Raw genomic sequence first — 13,129 nt, 5'->3', positions numbered from 1 at the left:
TCATGCCCACTACCTGGCAATTAGTGGCACCTGGTTGCCTCATTTCACTACATAATTTATCAAGAATTTTTAGTAAATTAGTATGCCACCTGGGATGTGTTCTTAATTATTGTGTGATTTCTATTTGCTTTGCTGGAATGGGCTACAGCCTCAGATGAGTGCTTCTTTCAGGAAACTTACTTGCAGAAATGACAAAAAGGCCATTTTTTCTCAATAAAGATTATACTGTTAGTTTTTAATTAACTTTTAATTATGTGAAAGAGACTCTTCATAACTCGTAGTGGTTTGTGGTTTTTTTAGTTTGGTCTATTTGTGTGTCATCTTTTATGGATAACACACTCCCCAGCCTCCACCCAGCTGTGCAGTGGTGATACAGTGAATTCTGTGGTGCTTACAAGTTTTTAGGAGAATTAACTCAAAAACCTTGATATGAAAGGCCATAAATCTTATGCTTTTTATCAGCAGCTAGCTGTGGTCCAGGTCTGCTGTGGATTAAAACAGAAGAGGTGAAGGATGAGGTGTCCTGTGAAGTTACACTGGGAAGGATTTTATAAACATAAGAAAATACACTGTTGTTTGCAGGGCTCAACAGGAAAAAACAAAACAAAACAAAACCAAACAAAAAACCCAAACAAAACTTGGAACTGCTATGCTAATATTGGACTTAATGATCTCAAAGTTGTTTTTCAACCAAAACAACTAGATGATTCCAAAAAGTTCAGAGGGCAATCTAATCTTCATAGCTTCACAGCTTGCCCTTTGCTATTGGTTCTATTGGGAGCAGCATTTATAGGTGACAGGGAGGTGGCTGTTGTTGAGAAAATAGCCATTCTTAGGTATTCCATCTACTTTTTTTCAGAATGGTACTTTCAGAGTCACATTTACTGGGTTGGTTGGGGAAATGAGCTGGCAGGAAACACGAAACGTTTAAGAAAGGCAAATACCAAAAAAAAAATCCTCCATCTAGGATGGAGCAATTCCAGCAACTGTATGAATGGGGCTGATGGGCTAGAAAGCAGGTGTGCAGGGATGATCTGGAGTTCCTCATTTTGCTCCCAAGGGAGGAGCAGTGTCCCTTTGCAGCAAAGGAACCCAGCCATGTAGTCTTAGTAAGAGTGTAGTCATGGGGTACAGGGAAGTGATCCTTTTCCCTTCTGTAGGGTATTTGGAGCTGCATCTGGAATAAGTCTTTCAATGCCAGTAAAGACATCCCAGGGGGAGGGCATGTAGCAAGATCCAGAGCTCGGGCACAAGGTGTGGCTGAGGGAACTGTGCTTGTTCAACCTAATGAGACTCAGGAGATCTTTCTGCTGTCTAAAACCAGAATGTACATGTCAGGCACTTCTCAGTGGTGGGAACTAGAGGTAGAGCCAGTGACACCAGCCAGAGCATGGGAAAATCTAAGGGCTTACGAGGAAACCATTTGTTATGATGAGGGTGGTTGAACACTGAAACAGGCCATCCAGACTCTGGGATTTCCATCCTTAGAGCTATTCAGGTCTGGAGGGTGTATGGTCCTGCTCTACTTGGCCTGCTTGGAGGAGGAGGTTGGACTAGATCACCTGTGGAAATCCCTTCCTACCTATATTTGTATTATGCCATTCTCTTAGGCATTCTAGGAGTTACACTGGACAAATAACTCCCAGTATTCACATAGTCTGTCCCTTAGCACAGGAGATGATCTGAGGAACACCGGTGAAGGAGAGGGGAAAACAGAAGTTCTTACCTAGGAATAAAGAACATATTCATTTGAAAGGAAGGAAAGAAAGAAAAAGCCTGTAAAAACATTCAGTGTCCAAGTCAATGATCTATATTCTAATTCAACACTGGAAAGCATCAGTATAGTGTGGTCTTAAAATACAGTAAGGGATGATTTATTATTAATAATAATGTATTATTCAGTCACTGAAAGTGAATGATACTTTAAACTGAAAGCTTGAAGTTACATTATAATAGGTATTTTTTTTTTCATAAGAACAACTAATATTAATTTGAATATCGTTTCATGATTAATACTTATTTCATTGGCAGCACTGTGGGCTGAGGTGAGAGAAGTCATTTATTTACTGTTAAAATGCATTTTGTTCATATGTGGCTGTTTCCAGAAACCTCCTTCTAAAATGCCTGAGACATGTAGAGATTTCTATGTAACTGGCACTTTCTGTGAATGAATATAAAAATATGAACAGTACAGAGATTTAGGGGAGAATGTCCAGGTAGGTTTTTTTCCTTTCTTTGTTGAAAAGCAGTTGTTCCTGTCTTCCTCAATATTTTGTTCCTGTTCTTGAATTTCTGTTATTGTAGTTCCTCCATTTCCCTTTTAAAGCCACATACATATTTTTTTTCCCATCCTGTTGGTATTGCTACTGAATGTAGAGGAACTGTGAAATATGTAAAGTCTCATAAGAAATGTCTGTTGCAGCCTCAAGAGCTAACAGAAAATCTTGTGTCAACCTGATGGTAAGACTAATGTTTTGCTTGGATTCTGATTTGGATGGAGTCAGTCCCAGGATCCACAAAATGGTCAGTTTGCAGCAGAGTTCCTGCTGACTGAGAACAGAATTGGGACTAACTTCCATGTCATGTTTTTAGACATCTGCGTGGCTGGCTGGCTCAGAAGGAAAAAAAAAAAATTATGTCACCTGGATTTTCCTTATCAGGATCAGCCATAATTCATAGCTGTAGCTCTAGCCATATTCTTGCCAAGAGAGAAAGCTTCTGAAATCTTCCTAGATGCCTTGTATGTTTGTAAACATACTCCCAGGATCTGAGCTCTCCAACTTCTCGTTTTCACCAAAATATTATGTTTAAAAAAAAAAATCCCCTGGATTAATTGCAAACTTTTCATGAGGATTAAATGTTAGCGAAAGTGAGAGAAAGAGGATTAATAGAAAAGTTTGTGCATTTATTTAATTTACTTTCTTATTAGCTTTTCAACTTTTCATTAAAATGTACAGAAAAAGCCAAAATAACATGCTTGGAAATAAACATATGAACAATAACCCTTGCCCATAAATTTTACCACTCTAGCAAATGAGCAAAAGTACCCAGTTTCTGTTGCTGTCTTGGTTTGATGACATGCCTCCTTTTCTCTCTTGTATATATGAGAATACGTATGGAATTGGCTGAGGGTTGGTAATCACAGCATTCACCTGGGAAGATACCAGGAGCTGTTCCTGCAACAACACATATGAGTGCTCTAACAGCTCATCCACAAAGTCATTGTCTCTGTCCCAACAAATATTTTCTACCTACATGCATAAGGTGAAACAGGCCCAGAAGGAATATCATCTCCCTCTAATTCCCTTAGGGGCCTTAGAAATCAGCTTGGTAAATCTTCTCAGAGTAGTTTTCAGCAATATATTTTAGTTATGCCCAAATGATGCTTTTGAATAGAAAAAAAAAATGGTTTATACATTATCTTTCAAAAGCATTAATCAACACCCATTCCAAGTACACCTGGACAACTAGCATAATGAGTTACCAGGTATGTGCATTTACTGAAACACTACCTCAATATAAAATGGGTACTTTACAACTGCAAAAATCTAATCCCTGATGGAGAAAGGTTTATTATCTACAGTGCTGCTAGAATCAGACACAGTAGTACTGCATGCCTCTGAATAGAAACGCTCTATTCTTTGGTGAAGTCAGTTTTCTATTAATGAGATTCACCCTAATGGGACCAAGAATTACTTTAAAAGACATTTCCTTTCTGCTTTTCAAGAGCTTTTTTCCAGTCCAAATGGACTGGATATCAAAGATAAGAGGAAATATTTCAATAGCAAGAGCTTTTATAATTAAGCTTTGTAGCCTACATAATAGGTACGGCCAAATTCAAGTGAAAAATAATTACTGGTTTGCCAGGGCTTGCTTCTGCTTCTCTGTCTCCCTTTCTTCTCCTTCTTCTATTTTCCCCTTCAAAACCACATAATCAGTTGTGCTTGATGTATGAAAGACTTGCTCAATGCAGCTCTCTCCCCCAGATTTGTATTTTCCCATGTGGTTTAAGAGAGAAGAGCTGTTCAATCTTTAACTATGCCCAGACCTCCATTAAGAGGAGCACCTACAGTTCCCAAAAGGAATCAGGTGCTTCCGTGAAGGGTGAGCACTTCAGTGACTCACTTTGTAGTGCCACCTACCCCTGGAGAAATGGGAACAGAAAAATGCAAACTACAGTGCAAGGCACATCTGGGCGACTTTGCAGATGATGCTAAGATTGCCAAGATTTTTACTGTTTTCCAGTCTTCAGGAACCTGTCCCAGTCACCAGAGTCTTTCAAAGGTTTAAATTACTTTAGCCAGCTGCCTCAGCAACTCAGGATGAAGCCCATTTGGTTGCATGTGCCTGCATGTATTTGCAGATGTATACACACACACACACAGATTTATAAACACACATCTCTAAGTTTGGAAAATGCTACTTATTCTTTATGATTTGTTATAGAGTCATTAAGTGCACTGATCTCCTTAAGAAGTGCTCTGAGGAATTGGGAGAGAGAGGAATAGAGATGCTTGAAGTCGATGCTGCAGCCGACATTGGGGATATCTTGGGAACACTATGGGATGATCTTTGACTGTGAGAACACCAGGACCCTATTAAGTGTTTGGGATTGGAGGGCACAGTTTGTGCAAAGTGAGGAATATTTTGAGAACTTGCCTTTCCAGTCTCCCCAGAAAATTGTTATGCAGCCTTATTACAGAACTGTGTTTCATAATAGATGAAAAGCCACACCAGTATTGTTTTTAAGGCAGATGAGTATATTACCTATTACACAAGCCACTGAGGTCCTTGATGTGGTCTTTGATGGGTCCCGTATGACTGATACTTTTAACCACCATAACTGCCTTTCATCTTATTTTCTCTCTGTCCACTAATTACCATCCATGCAATTTTTCTTTGAGCTTAGTGCAATTTTTTGCTGCTGACAAACGAATGTCTGGCAACTAGGAATGGTTTGACCTGTTTCTTCATTTAATTAGATCAACACATACATGCAGTTGTCTGTTGTGCATCCCTTTTCCTGTTTAGGAAGCATTGTTTTATATTTTTGCTCTGTAATGTTTTCAGACAGAAAATATTTGCAGGATTATTAGAGGTCTGCAAAATAATTTATTGAATAATTTAGTCTACAAATGCCAAAGTTAAAAAGATCAGTGTGTGTCTTGTGTCTGGGAAATCCTGAAATGTATGGAGATGTTGATGAGAAAGAATTAAACTTGCAAACTTGCTCATTTCTTCTGTGCAATCCAGCTCCCCCTCCCCCCCCCTTTTTTTTTTTCTTCAAGTCACACAAGATGTTGTTGCGGCAAGCCTTCTTTCTCCGGGAGCTCTTTCCTGCTGTTCCTCTCCTCAGGCGTCTTCATCTGCTTCTGACTCTGCTTCTGGGAGCATGCCTTTTACCTAGCCCTTCAGCCCCGCCCATTTCCGGCTGGGGCAGGCCCTAATTAGTGGGCACACCTGGGCTTAAGCTCCCAGTTCATTATCAGTGACACCTGAGGACTTGTGGTTTTCTCTACATTTCCCCCCTTTTTGTTGTTTGTTGAAAAAAAAAAATAAACTTCATTTTTTCAATAGGCCTTTTCAAACATTTCATTCAAACATTTCATTACAATAACTTACAAATATTTCATTTCACATAATAATTTACAAACATTTTTACGGCCTTATATTCTTAATAATTTACAAACATTTTTACAATAATTTATAAAGTAGACGCTTCGGGCCCCGCGGGACACTCAGCTAAGAGCATCGAGGGGGCGCCGGATAAACATTTTTCAATAAATATATAAACGCTTCGGGCCCCACAGGACAGTCAGCTAAGAGCATCGAGGGGGCGCCGGATAAACGTTTAATTATTTTCATTATTTTTCAATAAATATATATTTTTTCTCTTAGCCTTTATGGAGGGAAAGTTCAGGCTCTTACCGGCCTTTTTGCTTTGGTCTTTATTATCAGCAGGAGATGAGGTCTCATGAGCACCAGCTCAGCTTTCGCTGGTACTCGCCACCTCGGAATGCCTGGCCATGCAGAGACTTCTCCGAGCATTCGGCGCACCAGTCTTATCGCGTGTCCCTAGGGCCCCGTTTTCAGGACCGCACTGTCGCGTGTCCCTGGGGGCTCCGTTTCAGGACCGCGTTGTGTGTCCCTGGGAGGCTCCGTTTCAGGACCGCGTTGTCGTGTGTCCCTGGGAGACTCCGTTTCAGGGGCCGCACTGACTTGATGCGCACTCAGAGCTCCGCTTTGGCTTCAGCATTCCTCGGTCTTGAGTTCCGCGCGCCAAACTGCTGCGCCTTTCGAGCCTCATTCTTCTCTCCCGCCTGGCTCGCCATACCGGGCTGTTGTATCTTGCCGTGCTGGGCTTCTATTTTTGAGCTTCTACACACCGCCTTCCGCATTTAAGCCTGGCCTTGTGGAGCTTGTTCCCATGGTTGCGTTTTTGGAGCTCTTTTCTAGAGCATCCCGCACCACTGTGGTGTCTCCATCTGACGTGGTTGCGTATTTCGAAGCTCTTTTTACCGCCTTTCGCATTTAAGCCAGGCTTTGTAGAGCTTCCCGCACCAACGTGGTCGTGTAGAGCTTCTTTTTTACCTCAGCATTTACGGCTTGCTCTTGTTGCCCGCATTCTCCACCAGATGTTGCGGCAAGCCTTCTTTCTCCGGGAGCTCTTTCCTGCTGTTCCTCTCCTCAGGCATCTTCATCTGCTTCTGACTCTGCTTCTGGGAGCATGCCTTTTACCTAGCCCTTCAGCCCCGCCCATTTCCGGCTGGGGCAGGCCCTAATTAGTGGGCACACCTGGGCTTAAGCTCCCAGTTCATTATCAGTGACACCTGAGGACTTGTGGTTTTCTCTACAAGATGTACTAATTTTATAGGCAATATAAAACCTGGTGAGAGAACATTCCCCTGCTGTGACAAGAGTTGACTCTATGCCTACCCCAGTTCTGTTCCTCACTCAAACTGCTGATGCCAAGTTTACTGGGAGAGCTGATCTGATTTCATTCTTGGTGTGTTGGAGCACAGAGTTTTAAATGAAACCATTTGAATATATAAATATATCAGTATGATGGTCATCCCACAAAACATCTCAATATTGTTTTGCTCCTTTTAGGTGTAGGAACTGGACAAAGGATACATGAAATGATCCCTTTTTGCTGAAGAATTATCAGTAGCCAGGCTAAGGACTCTTCTGTTTTCACTTTAAACAAAGAGACAGAAAAGTAGTATCTGTAAGAAACAACATTCCTTTATGTCAATCTTAGGTACCTAATACAGCTTATGTTCCTCCCTGTGGAAGCTCAGCCTGTGCTAAGAGTTCCAATGGATATGCTGAAGATATTCCTTACAATTAACTACTTGCTCATAACAGTACCAATGTAATCTGCAGAGGATAAGCAATGTATGAGTGTCTTAGCTCTCCTTGATTGGTGCAAATAACACAAGAAAAATCAGCTGTTAAAGAAAGGACTGTTCATGAAGATGTCAAGTACTGTTTGCCCTCTCCCTCTGCTGTGATCTTTGGCATATTCAAACTTCTCTCAGTATATTGCAGCAATACCAAATTGCTTATTGTGTGCCAGTTTTTCAGAATTCTTGGGCTGGCAGCAGAAGTTACTGCTCTAAAATGTTTTTAAACAGAGCATTCTTCATAAAAATTCAGCTTGGCACACTAGGTGGTGAGTGGCAACAATTTTTTGGTTTCAGCAGGAGGGTATAGATAGATGAGATATATTCCTGTGGCGGACAAAGTAACAATCAGCTTGCTCATCCTACCCAACACTTCACTAAATAAGAAGACTGAAGAATTGATCTTTAATTGGTATCCCCCAGAGAGCTGGCCAAGTCATCATCTTTTAGTTCAGTTCAGTTACAGAGATCTGGCAGACTTAGATTTATACAGGCTGCCAAGTAGCACAAGGCAGAATTTCCAGGCTGGTCATTGACATCAGTCAGAACTTTTGTAGCTGCTTCTCTATAGGCATTCATTATTATGGTATGTATCCACCCTTAAAATCGCTTCCACTGTAGTACATGACCTAGAGAAAATCCAAATATTTCAACACTGTCTCATTTTACTCTTTTCAGGCTTCCCTAGTTACATTATAGGCCAGTTGGTATCCATCCAGTTGCTCTGAACACGTTTTCCTGTTAAGGTGCTCATTCTGAAGGTCATTCCCTTTAGTGTGCTTTGTGTGTTACCAACTGCTCTACTTGGTAATCAGCTCATTTTAAAATCCTAATCTCTTAACATTCACTCCAAATCCTAAAGTGCCTATTGTGTTGCTGCTACTAGATAAATAATATTACAGCTTCTGTTGTGATATACCAGATGATTAATGAGCTGACCACAAGACAAGGAATTTGAAACTGTAATGCATGCTTTCCATTAGCTCCACCAGCATTGCCTCATATTGCCTTTGGCTTTGTCCTGAGACTTATCAGTGTAGCAGATTTTTCTTGGGAGCCATCCTCAGCATTCCCACCTGTGATGATACTCAGAGAAACTACTTGGAAAAAGCATCTGTATGACAGCTTGGAAGGGGCTCTTCAGGACAAGAGAAAGTAAATACAAATTCTAGAAGAATCTGTGGATGCATACCTTGAAAAATACCATGCTGTTCTGGTGTCTATGTACATTCATGTGTGTGTGCATTCCATCAGTGTAGTAACTTAACCAGTTCAGTTGCAGACACAAGCTGATTTTCTAGCTCTTGTTAATTTTCAGTGATTCATTGGTGATTAGATTCACTAATTACTAACATTTTTGGGTGCAACTTTCAGGGAATACATACAAATTTAAACTGTTACTTGGTGAGTATTTATTTTACCATCTGCTTGGAATTACCCTGGGCTGCTCTTTAGATACTGTTTTTACCATTACGAGAGTAAAAGGACTATATTTCACTACAGCTTTTCCACTCTTGTGTTAAAATGTATTAATACCTTCAAGGGTAGAAACCATAACCATTGGAAGTCCATTTCATGTGTTTTATGAATGCCATCTGAGAAGCCACATCTCATTTATAATTGGAACCAAGAGCTGGAGTAATTTCTGTATCAGCCAAGCATACCTAATAAAACATAGAGTAAAATGTAAAACCAAGAAAAACAGCTGAGTTAGTTACTTTATCTGAAAAATGTTTAGGGTGTGACTGCAGTGCTGTGACGCTCTGTGGGTACTGCCCCAAGATTGACACTATTGCCACAAAGAATATCATCAAAAGTCACATAGGTGTGCAGGTTTATGAGATGATATCCCCAGGAGTTTGGCACTGCCTTATGCCCAGTAGTTTTCTCTCCAATTTAGCTTAGAACCTTCATCTAGGCATTAAAATTACATGTTCTTAATGGAAGTTAATTGGCCTTAGTGAAGATGGTTCATAACTTTAAAATTAGTTGAATCATTAAGGCTTTTTCTGGGGGAGTCCATCACTCTTTAGGATTCAGTTCCCACGCTTCTGTGTCCACTGGAGAAGACTGAAGAGGTATAGGTGCTTCCTGGGCATGGCTTCTCAGTGCATGACTTATGTGTGCATAAAGCAAGTTTCTATATTTTGTTTTCTTTCATAGCTCAAAGGAAGCTTCATCACTCAGGGTCAGTCTAGGGTGCCCAGTAATATGAGCCATCCTGATTTCTGACCATGCCCAGGATTACAGAGTTAAAAAATGGTGTCACATCTCTCTCATCACTTACTGCAGAACTCTCTTGTGGCAAGTCAGATGCTGTGAGTCTAGAAATTTCTTCATGATAGAAGGTTTGACTTTTTTTTCTTTTTTTTTTTCCCCCTATTTAATACTAGAGAAATGGAAAGGAAAATAAAAGTGAGAATTAAAATTAAGATCAGTTGCTGAAGCTGAGAGACTGCAATTTTAATATGTTAGAAGATTGCCTTCTTTTACAAAAAGTGCTGATTAAGATCAAATTTATCTTGAGTTTCCATTTTTATTGGACCTAAACTGTGGGGAAGGGGCTTATATTTCAGACACAATGCAAATGATGCATGTTAGTATCCTGTGTTTATTGCCACTTGAAATTACAGCATAGCTTTGAATTGCTGCCAAATCTATAGTTAAGACTCTCTAGTAATTGTTATGATTATTCCAAGTCTTCACAGTAAAAGTGGGAAGAAGTAGTAGTGCAGGCTACTGTAGTCTAAGATGTCAGAGTATTTTTATCCTTTGAGGCCCAGATTGTGATTCCACAGAGCAGAGGGAATGGTTAGACATGCACATTGGCCAATAAATCCTGAGAGGCTAAATAAATGGATTTAATTATGTTATTTTCAGATTTATTTGGCTTTTATATCACCTCCTGCCTCACTAGCTTTTCCTGAAATTAGGAAAATTTTAGCTTTTCTTTGGTTTTAGAATGCTTTAATTTATGTGTTAGCATGATGTAGTATTTATCTTTTTTATTATATATTTTTTCTTTCCTCCCTGTTGTTTTATAGCGTATTCTAATTTCATTCATTTTCTCTGCAATCCATTGGACAGTTTATCTCCTTGAAATATTCTTTTATTTATGCTTAACTATCAGAAGTTGTAGGGTAACATCTGATCTGAATGTATGTTGGGAAACTGTCTGGAAGAAAACAGACATGTGTCTGTTTTCCTCACTCTTTAGTTTTAGTTAGAGTAAACTAAGGGCCTTGAGACCCAGTTGCAAGGTTACTGAAAGATGAGCTATGGGAAAAAGATAAGGGAACTGGCAGCAGAAAAGAAGAATAACAGGATAATGAGGTAGCCAGCAGAAGTTCTGTGAGAACAGAATTTGTGTCCAAGATATATAGCCACCTGCAAGATATCGTTATATAAACAAAGGCTCTATATAAAGCGAGTGTCCACTGTTAATAAACGACTTCACTTTAACCATATTGGTGACTGCGTGTCGTCCTTTAAGCCTCCGCGGATTTTTTCCCACAAATGTACACACATTTGTTATTGTGGTTTATTTAGCTGATGGGAGATTAAGTCAGGGATTAACAGCATAATCTAAAGTTACAATTTGCTAAAAAAATATGAGTCTCACAGGATAGAAAAATGCCTTTTAAAAAGTTGTTTAAAAGAAGCTTAAGTGAAATATAGATGTGATTAAAATCTCTCCTGATTTTTGAATACACAATTATTTAAGCAAGTAGTTGTTTATTTTGAGTTAAAACCCTTGGCAGTCATTGTTAGTCAGGTCTCCAGATAGTATGTTGCACCTTTTCATCAATTGCTAGCAGGAATCCATTTATTTTCCTATTTATTCCACTTTAAAAGTAAACAAAACTTGTTATGGAAAGCATTTAATATGGGTACAATATTTGGTCTGGAATATTTTCCTCAATAAGTAATGTTAGCCAGCAGGCAAATCTGAGCACTCAGTGTGTTAGCTGTGGGAAGCAAATCTGTATGCCTGGCACATAATAATCAGTTTAAACTATTGAAATATAAATCAGAACACTGAGTGAAATTCAAAAATATTTTATTAAATGAGTTACGGTGTGTGTGTGTGAATAACACAGTTAGGGACTCTGCCATATATGCTTAGGTGCTACAGTCTTTGGGCTATTTTTTATCTGATACATTTAGCTCTGAATGGTACATAATATTTTTGAAGGACAGCACTAGCAAATACTACATCATGTTTGCACTTTATTATATATAGCATTTTTCTTATGACTTCAGCTTTTAGAATTATGTTCTCTGCAAACTGTTCGTGTGTCCCCATGAGGAAACACAGACATGCCTATACTCAAGGCTCATTAACTGTGAAAAACACTCCCAAATTTATAAACCTCACTCCTTTATTATTTCAAAGCCAATATCTTGGTATTTTTGGAAGCATAGGATTTATTGGGCCAGAAAAATAAAGCAAGACAATAGTCCTGTAGCCCAGACATTACTGTTCTGTACTAGTGCATCTTATGCCTCTTCTGGAATGTGTGCCTTACTGATTTGTTGTCTTAGTTGTGTTCATTTTTTGAAACCCGAACAGGAGAGAATGAAGGAATGACATTTACAGAAAGCATTATTTGGACTAGAAGGCTGCATCCAAATATACTAATATCCAAATATACTATATGGAATTACTGACCACCTGTTTCTAGGTGGTTAAAACATGAGTATTTGCCTGGACACAAGCCTTCGCAGGAACTGCAATATTTTTTTCCAAGAAAAACTAGGTATTTTGAGCTTGAGTTGTAGTTGGTAGCATGGCAAGGAAAGTACAAACCTGTGTGCTGGGCATAAATGCTTCCCTGTGCAATGCAAGCAAAGGACATGGCAGCACACAACAGCACTTTCTGTTTTAGGGAACTTGCCAAATGAGTGCGTTACAAGTATTTTTGAATGCTATATCTAGGCCACCAGCAGCGTACTTGGTGTGTGTATATTAATATATTAAACAGATACAATTGGAAGTTTACCAAGAGACAGGAAGCCATTGCAACCAGCAGGAATAAAAAGTTGCATTTATGGAGGTGTCATTTATTAGAGGCTTTCTAATGACACAGTTCCCTAGTCTTAGGTAAAGTATATCACAAAAAATTAAAAGATCACAGAGGGGTTATGGGCTACTATCTTTTGCTCCTAACTGACCTAGTCACACAGTTAATAGCAGTTTTGGCTTTATGTATGCTTTCACATCAGGTTTCAGCAGTGGACTGTGGACCCTGAGGTGTGTGTGCAATTCTCTCTCTCATTCAACAGTGTACTTCAATATGTGCTCTATTATAGGTAGATGAAAGCTATGCAGAAATTAGTGGAACTGTGCAATGAATATGCTTCAAGTACAAGTGTACATGTCCAAGTAACCTGTCAAATTAGAGCATCTAAAAATGTACATGTTTTTCCCCCAAGACTGATTGCAGTAAGAGCTCAGTCCAGCTGTCATATCTGTGTAATTCATTAGAAAGTTCAATTTTTTTAACATCAGCCTTACTCTAAAAAAAGTGCACTAAATTAATGTTGTAACATTTTGTCTTACATCTTTCTTTCTCTGGAATCACATTATTGTAATTCTGTTTCCATAACTAGGTGCCATTTATCTCTGTAAGCAGTTTACAGTCACTGTATCACAGTGATCAGGATTCAGTGGTGTCTTCTGCATCACTGGATGAATACTTTAAATATATTTTGAATTGATG

General features: G+C 39.3%; 1 protein-coding gene across 4 annotated transcripts in view; it reads left to right on the top strand.

Annotated features, from left to right (window-relative positions):
* SORCS2 (sortilin related VPS10 domain containing receptor 2) overlaps positions 1-13,129 on the top strand; it is a 530,032-nt gene that overhangs the window by 413,606 nt on the left and 103,297 nt on the right. The window lies entirely within an intron of this gene.

Source organism: Heliangelus exortis, chromosome 10, assembly GCF_036169615.1.
Source record: "Heliangelus exortis chromosome 10, bHelExo1.hap1, whole genome shotgun sequence".
NCBI lineage: Eukaryota > Metazoa > Chordata > Aves > Apodiformes > Trochilidae > Heliangelus > Heliangelus exortis.
Note: the sequence above shows the minus strand (reverse complement) of the source record. Positions and strands in the feature narration are given on the sequence as shown.